This window comes from Melanerpes formicivorus, unplaced genomic scaffold (genome assembly GCF_026170545.1).
Source record: "Melanerpes formicivorus ecotype bairdi unplaced genomic scaffold, bMelFor1.0.p_v2 SCAF_532, whole genome shotgun sequence".
Taxonomy (NCBI): Eukaryota; Metazoa; Chordata; class Aves; order Piciformes; family Picidae; genus Melanerpes; species Melanerpes formicivorus.
The window spans coordinates 12,501-20,000 of NW_027142884.1; positions in this window are offsets into that span (position 1 = coordinate 12,501).

Here is a 7,500-nt window from a genome sequence, read left to right on the forward strand (position 1 = left end):
CCCGGAGGGGACGGTGCCTCTCCGACCCTGGCGGGCCGGGCTCCTCCCGCGAAGGCCGCGGACGAGGCGGCCCGGCAACCCGCTGACGCGGCTAGTTCCCTCGCGTGCGCACGCAAGCACACGCTTCCCGACTCCACGCGGCCACAGAGGCCGGCTGGGGCTCCCCCGCCCCCGAGGCCGGCCCCTGGCTGCCAGATCCCGGGCACGATTCAGGCAGCAGCAGCGGAAGCGAGCGATACCGACACGCCCGGCGGGGAGAAGGCCCTCGTCTCTCTCCCCGCCTTGCCACGGGAGCACCGGGACGTGCTAGAGGAGACAGCGACCCGCGGAAGCGGGGCGCGCCCCCGGCACGCCAGGACCTTAGAGCCGGGGCGGCTCGCTCGGCAGCGGGCGGGGGTACGGGCCACAAAGCCGCCCTTCTCAGGCTAGAGGTTTCATTTAGGGAGGAACCCTCGGGGACCCCACCCGGGCAGGTGAGGCCTCACGCGCGGCGCCGCTTTTAGCCCCTTTTAACTTTCGCGACGCCGCCGCCTCGCTCTCGGCTCGGCCAACCCCCGCCACACGCAGCTGCTCGCGGCCGGCACCCGCGGGTACCCGGAACCGAGGACGACACCGGCGCCTCACGCGTTTTAGGACACCTGAAAACTCACGGGGCCACGCAGCAGTCACAAAGCCGGTTGCGGTAGACCGGTCCCCGAACCCTGCCCCAGCGCCGGGGGGGAGGTGGAAAGGGGAGGATGCGGCAAGGCACGCGCCGGGCCGCTAACGCCACGGCTCCCCCCCGCTCGAGCCGCTCGGGGCTGGGGGAACGAGGACGACACCTCACACGCGACGGGAAGCGAAGTGGAAAGGAAGACCGCCCTTGCCCTGCCGGCCGGGGGCCCTTTCCGACGCGACCCGAAAGGCCTCATCGATCAACAAGGACAGAAGGAAAGGAAGCCAGCGGAGGCCCCACGGCCTCGCTCTTCTGGGACAGACACAGCCACGCGCACCCGCCACCGCCCTCGGGAGCAGCCAGCAGGCACGGGGCTCGGCGTGCGGGCAACACGCCGGAGGAGCAAACGGGGCGCCCTCCAGAGATGGGGGGGGGGGGGGCAAGCTGCACCGGGCCGCACCGGCTCACAGGGCACCTCTGCCTCCCCGAAATGTGGGCTTGCATTTTCCCTCAAGCTGCACCGAGTTACATCTCCATCACGGGGCGCCCCTCTGGAGCCAGGAGGAAGCCGTGCTGGGGCACCGGCTTGCCCTCCTCCCCCCATGCCGGGCTCCATAGCATACGAGTGGCCAGTCACCGCCACTGGCTGTTCCCTTAGATGCCGTGCCCCCGCGGGCTGCGGCTTTGGCCATGGGGGGGAACCCCCGTGAAGAGGGTCCAGTGCTGGGAACTCTCTCTGCCCCTTACCGGGCTCTCTCTCGCCGTGCCTGGACGGGCTTGCTTTCCATTCTTGGTGGGACCGACGCCGGCACCACGTCTCCCCGGCTTTCTCTGCCCCCGTGCCCCACCGGGCAAACTTCGCTTCGGGGGTTCCACACTTCGGCAGTGGCCGGCGCCAGCCACTCGTCAACTTTTTTTCTTTTCCCCGCTTTCGTTGCCGAGCCCGGGCTGGGCTCCGGCTCACGGACGAGCGAAACCCATCCAACACCGCTGAGGGTGCGCCAGCGGCCGCTCCAAACCGCCGCGCCTTTGTTCGGCCCCGCGGGTCCCCTCTCTGACCCGGGCGAAAGCCACCGAGAAGCCAGACGGACCCCTGCCCAGCCGCCTGGCGGGTGGCTTGGAGCAGCCGCTCGGCAGCGCTGCCCTGGGAGTGCTCGGCGTCACTCGTTCCCTCATATACGGAACTGGAGGGCCGTCAGCTCCGCGAGCGCACAACCAGCCGACCTCCGCCCAGCGGCAGGTCGCAGAAATCACGCCGGCTTGTACGATGACGTAGGCGGAGGCAGAGCGCAACAGCGACCCCTTGGCGACAAGCGCGATCTCCGCGGAGAGCACGTCTACTCGCCGAGGGAGAGCACGTCTACTCGCCGAGGGAGAGCACGTCTACTCGCCGAGGGAGAGCACGTCTACTCGCCGAGGGAGAGCACGTCTACTCGCCGAGGGAGAGCACGTCTACTCGCCGAGGGAGAGCACGTCTACTCGCCCAGGGAGAGCACGTCTACTCGCCCAGGGAGAGCACGTCTACTCGCCGAGGGAGAGCACGTCTACTCGCCCAGGGAGAGCACGTCTACTCGCCGAGGGAGAGCACGTCTACTCGCCGAGGGAGAGCACGTCTACTCGCCGAGGGAGAGCACGTCTACTCGCCGAGGGAGAGCACGTCTACTCGCCGAGGGAGAGCACGTCTACTCGCCGAGGGAGAGCACGTCTACCTCCCGCCTGAGGGAGAGCACGGGGGGGGGGGGACAAAGACAGGCGGCAGCAGCTTCGGTGAACGTCACCCGGGAGGCGACCGGGGCTGTCCCGGGGCAGTCCCGGGAAAACGGCGTCCGACACAGGGAACCGTCAGCTGCCGGACCGGGGCGAATCCCCGCGGCCACGGCAGGGGTGGGGGCTCGAAGACAGCCGGCAGCCGCTTCGGTGAACGTCACCCGGGAGGAGACTGGGGCCCTCCCGGGACCGTCCCGGGAAGACGACGTTCGGCACGAGATCCCGGCCGCGGCCGGACCGGCTCGAAGCCTCGCGGTCCCGGCAGCAGCCGGAGCCGCTCGCCGCCTCGGGCTCCCGGCCCCCTACAGATCCGGCGACTCGTTCGCGGGCGGCGGGGGGAGGCAGTGGAGGGGGTGCGGGGAGAAGCGGCAGCGGAGGCGGAGGGGGGGGGGGCTCGAAGACAGCCGGCAGCCGCTTCGGTGAACGTCACCCAGGAGGCGATCGGGGCCGTCCCGGGGCCGTCCCGGGATGCCGGCTTCCGGCACGGGGTCCCGGCCGCGGCCGGACCGGCTCGTATCCCCGCGGCTCCGGCGGGGGGGGGGGGGGCTCGAAGACAGCCGGCAGCCGCTTCGGAGAACGTCACCCGGCCGGCGACCGCGGCCGTTCCGGGGCCGTCCCGGGAAGCCTGCGACAGGCACGGGGTCCCGGCCTCGGCCGGACCCGCACTGGGTGCCGCCGCCTCGGGCTCTCGGGACGGTATGGATCCGCCAACTCGTTCGCCGGCGGCGGGGGGAGGCAGTGGAGGGGGTGCGGGGAGAAGCCTGCAGAGCGTGCGGGAGAGGCTTCTGCTGCGGCCTGGGGTGGCTGAGAAGCCTGCAGGGCGTGCGGGGAGAGGCTTCTGCTGCGGCCTGGGGTGGGTGGGAAGCCTGCAGAGCGTGCGGGGGAGGCTTCTGGTGCGGCCTGGGGTGGCTGAGAAGCCTGCAGAGCGTGCGGGGGAGGCTTCTGGTGCGGCCTGGGGTGGCTGAGAAGCCTGCAGAGCGTGCGGGAGAGGCTTCTGGTGCGGCCTGGGGTGGCTGAGAAGCCTGCAGAGCGTGCGGGGGAGGCTTCTGGTGCGGCCTGGGGTGGCTGAGAAGCCTGAAGAGCGTGCGGGGAGAGGCTTCTGGTGCGGCCTGGGGTGGCTGAGAAGCCTGCAGAGCGTGCGGGGGAGGCTTCTGGTGCGGCCTGGGGTGGCTGAGAAGCCTGCAGAGCGTGCGGGAGAGGCTTCTGCTGCGGCCTGGGGTGGCTGAGAAGCCTGCAGAGCGTGCGGGAGAGGCTTCTGCTGCGGCCTGGGGTGGCTGAGAAGCCTGCAGAGCGTGCGGGAGAGGCTTCTGCTGCGGCCTGGGGTGGGTCGGAAGCCTGCAGAGCGTGCGGGAGAGGCTTCTGCTGCGGCCTGGGGTGGGTCGGAAGCCTGCAGAGCTTGCGGGGGAGGCTTCTGGTGCGGCCTGGGGTGGGTCGGAAGCCTGCAGAGCATGCGGGGGAGGCTTCTGCTGCGGCCTGGGGTGGCTGAGAAGCCTGCAGAGCGTGCGGGGGAGGCTTCTGGTGCGGCCTGGGGTGGCTGAGAAGCCTGCAGAGCGTGCGGGAGAGGCTTCTGCTGCGGCCTGGGGTGGCTGAGAAGCCTGCAGAGCGTGCGGGAGAGGCTTCTGGTGCGGCCTGCTTCTGGTGCGGCCTGGGGTGGCTGAGAAGCCTGCAGAGCGTGCGGGAGAGGCTTCTGCTGCGGCCTGGGGTGGCTGAGAAGCCTGCAGAGCGTGCGGGAGAGGCTTCTGCTGCGGCCCTGGGGTGGCTGAGAAGCCTGCAGAGCGTGCGGGAGAGGCTTCTGCTGCGGCCTGGGGTGGGTCGGAAGCCTGCAGAGCTTGCGGGGGAGGCTTCTGGTGCGGCCTGGGGTGGGTCGGAAGCCTGCAGAGCATGCGGGGGAGGCTTCTGCTGCGGCCTGGGGTCTCTGGGTGGCCTCTAGAGAGGTGCAAAAGACCCTCTGGGTTGGGCTGGGGTGGCTCTTGGACCCCTGCCACACAGTGGAGAGAGGCCTCCGGCCCGCCACCTGTGTCCCTGTGTGCCTGAGTGCCTGTGTCCCTGTGTCCCTGTGGTCCCTGTGTCCCTGTGTGCCTGAGTGCCTGTGTCCCTGTGTCCCTGTGTCCCTGTGTCCCTGAGTGCCTGAGTGCCTGTGTCCCTGTGTCCCTGTGTCCCTGAGTGCCTGAGTGCCTGAGTGCCTGTGTCCCTGTGTCCTTGTGTCCCTGTGTCCCTGTGTGCCTGAGTGCCTGTGTCCCCTGTGTCCCTGTGTCCCTGTGTCCCTGTGTGCCTGAGTGCCTGTGTCCCTGTGTCCCTGTGTCCCTGTGTCCCTGAGTGCCTGAGTGCCTGTGTCCCTGTGTCCCTGTGTCCCTGAGTGCCTGAGTGCCTGAGTGCCTGTGTCCCTGTGTCCTTGTGTCCCTGTGTCCCTGTGTGCCTGAGTGCCTGTGTCCCTGTGTCCCTGTCTGTGTACCTGTGTGCGAGTGTCCGGCACGCCACCCAGCGGCGGCGGGCAAGCAGGTAGGCGGGTGGGCGGGCCGGCGAGGGCCAGTGTGAGTTTGGGGGGTGGGAGGGGAGGGCGGGCAGCTGGAAGCGTCAGAGGAGGGGGCGTGGCTCCGGCTGGCCCCGGGAGCAGGTTCCCGGGACCGGGACCGGCTGGACCCGGCGGGTGGTTGATCCCGGGGCGGGGGGCAGAGGCGGCGGGAAGCGGCAGCTGCGGTGTGCGGCGGGGGGGGTGGAGGGCGAACCGCGGCGGGAAGCGGATGCTTCAGAGCAGGTTACGGGGGCGGGGACGGACGACACCACCTGTCCCCGCCCCGGGACGGGCTGGACCCCGGCGCCCTGGACCCGGCGCCGTGTACCCGCCGCCGCCCCCGCCGCCGCCCCCCTCCGCCACCCCGGGACCCCGACGTTTTTTTGGCGCCCGCGCCTTTTTTTGCTCCCCGCCTGCCCGCGCTGCCCCGGGCCCTCCCCCGGGGCGGGGCGGGAGGGAGGGACGGACGGACGGGTAGCCGGGGGATCTCCGAGCGCGCGCCACCAGACCGAGGCGGGGTCCCGGCGGGCGGCGGCGGGCGGCGGCGGCGGGCGGCGGGCAGCAAGCGACGGCGGGGGGGGGCAGGCTAGGGAGGAGAGGGGGGAGCGGCATGCGGTAGGGCTGGGGGGTTTGTTTCGGGGGGGAGGGGTGGGGGGGGGGGTGGCAGCGGTCAGCGGAGAGCGGGGAGAGGGGGAGCGGCATGCGGGTAGGGCTGGGGGTGTTTTTGGGGGTGGGGGCGTTGGGGGGATTAGCGGGGCGGGCGGGCAGCCGAGCCAAGCGGCAAGCCGGGGGGGCGGGCGGAGGGCGGCTTTAGGGCCGGAGGAGCGGAGCGCAACCTCCCCCGTGCAGGCTCCAGCGTGGAGAGCAGCAAGTTTTTTGGGGACGGGGGGACGACGGACGGGAGGGGCAGCGGCGAGAGGCTAGCTGCGGCAAGGGGGCACCGGCACGGCCGCCCTAACAGCGCCGCCTCGGTCGCAGGGGTTAGAGAGCAGCCGGGCAGCCCGGGAGGGAAGCGGCAGCCCGCGAAGGGGGGAAGGGGGGGCTCCGCGGCAAACCGCTAACGGGAGCCGGGGGGTGTGGGGAGCTGGGGGTGGCAGGCAGCGGCAAGAGGCAACGTCGGGAGGGGGGGCTCCGCGCAAACCGGTAACGGGGGCCGGGGGGTGTGGGGGGGGCGGGGTGGCGGCCGCGGCAAGAGGCAACGGCAGGCGGGGGGGGCTCCGCGCAAACCGGCAGCGGGGGGGGGGGGGGGCGGGGGTAGCGGCAAGAGGCAACGGCGGGAAGGGGGGGGCTCCGCGCAAACCGCTAACGGGAGCCGGGGGGTGTGGGGAGCTGGGGGTGGCAGCAGCGGCAAGAGGCAACGTCGGGAGGGGGGGCTCCGCGCAAACCGGGTAACGGGGGCCCGGGGGTGTGGAGGGGGCGGGTGGCGGCCGCGGCGAGAGGCAACGGCAGGCGGGGGCGCTCCGCGCAAACCGGCAGCGGGGGGGGGCGGGGGTAACGGCAAGAGGGCAACGGCGGGGAAGGGGGGGCCTCCGCGCAAAACCGGGCAGCGGGGGGGGGGCGGGGTGGTAAGCGGCAAGAGGCAACGGCGGGAAGGGGGGGGCTCCGCGCAAACCGGCAGCGGGGGGGGGGCGGGGGTAGCGGCAAGAGGCAACGGCGGGAAGGGGGGGCTCCGCGCAAACCGGCAGCGGGGGGGGGGCGGGGGGTAGCGGCAAGAGGCAACGGCGGAAGGGGGGGCTCCGCGCAAACCGGCAGCGGGGGGGGGGCGGGGGGTAGCGGCAAGAGGCAACGGCGGGAAGGGGGGGCTCCGCGCAAACCGGCAGCGGGGGGGGGCGGGGGTAGCGGCAAGAGGCAACGGCGGGAAGGGGGGGCTCCGCGCAAACCGGCAGCGGGGGGGGGCGGGGGGTAAGCGGCAAGAGGCAACGTCGGGAGGGGGGGCTCCGCGCAAACCGGCAGCGGGGGGGGGGCGGGGGGGGTAGCGGCAAGAGGCAACGTCGGGAGGGGGGGCGCCGCGCAAACCGGCAACGGGGGCGGGGGGGGAGGCGGTCAGGGGCGGGGGGAGATTTCTAGAGATGCCGGCAGACCTTCTCCCCGGAGAACAGCGCTGTTGAAGAAAAGACTGCTTCAGAACACAACCTTTAATGAAAGACGCTCGATGAAAACAACACTTAATAAAAGAAGGTTTCATGCCGACTGCCTCTCTTCATTTACGCCGCCGCGGGGGGGGGGGTTGGGGGCCGGGCGGGCGATACCAGTCGGCCCTCGTCCCCGGGGACCACGTCTACCCCGCGGTTCCAGCCTCCCGCGCGCTAAGTGCCCGCCCGGGCCGCGGGGAGCACGTCTACCTCCTGCCGCACGGCTCAGTGCACTAAGTCCCCCCTCGCCATGGAGAGCACGTCTACCTGCCAGCTCAGGGAGAGCACGTCTACTCACCGAGGGAGAGCACGTCTACCACCTGGGAAGGAGAGCACGTCTACCTCCTGGGAAGGAGAGCACGTCTACCTCCTCGGGAAGGAGAGCACGTCTACCTCCTGGGAAGGAGAGCACGTCTACCTCCTCGGGAAGGAGA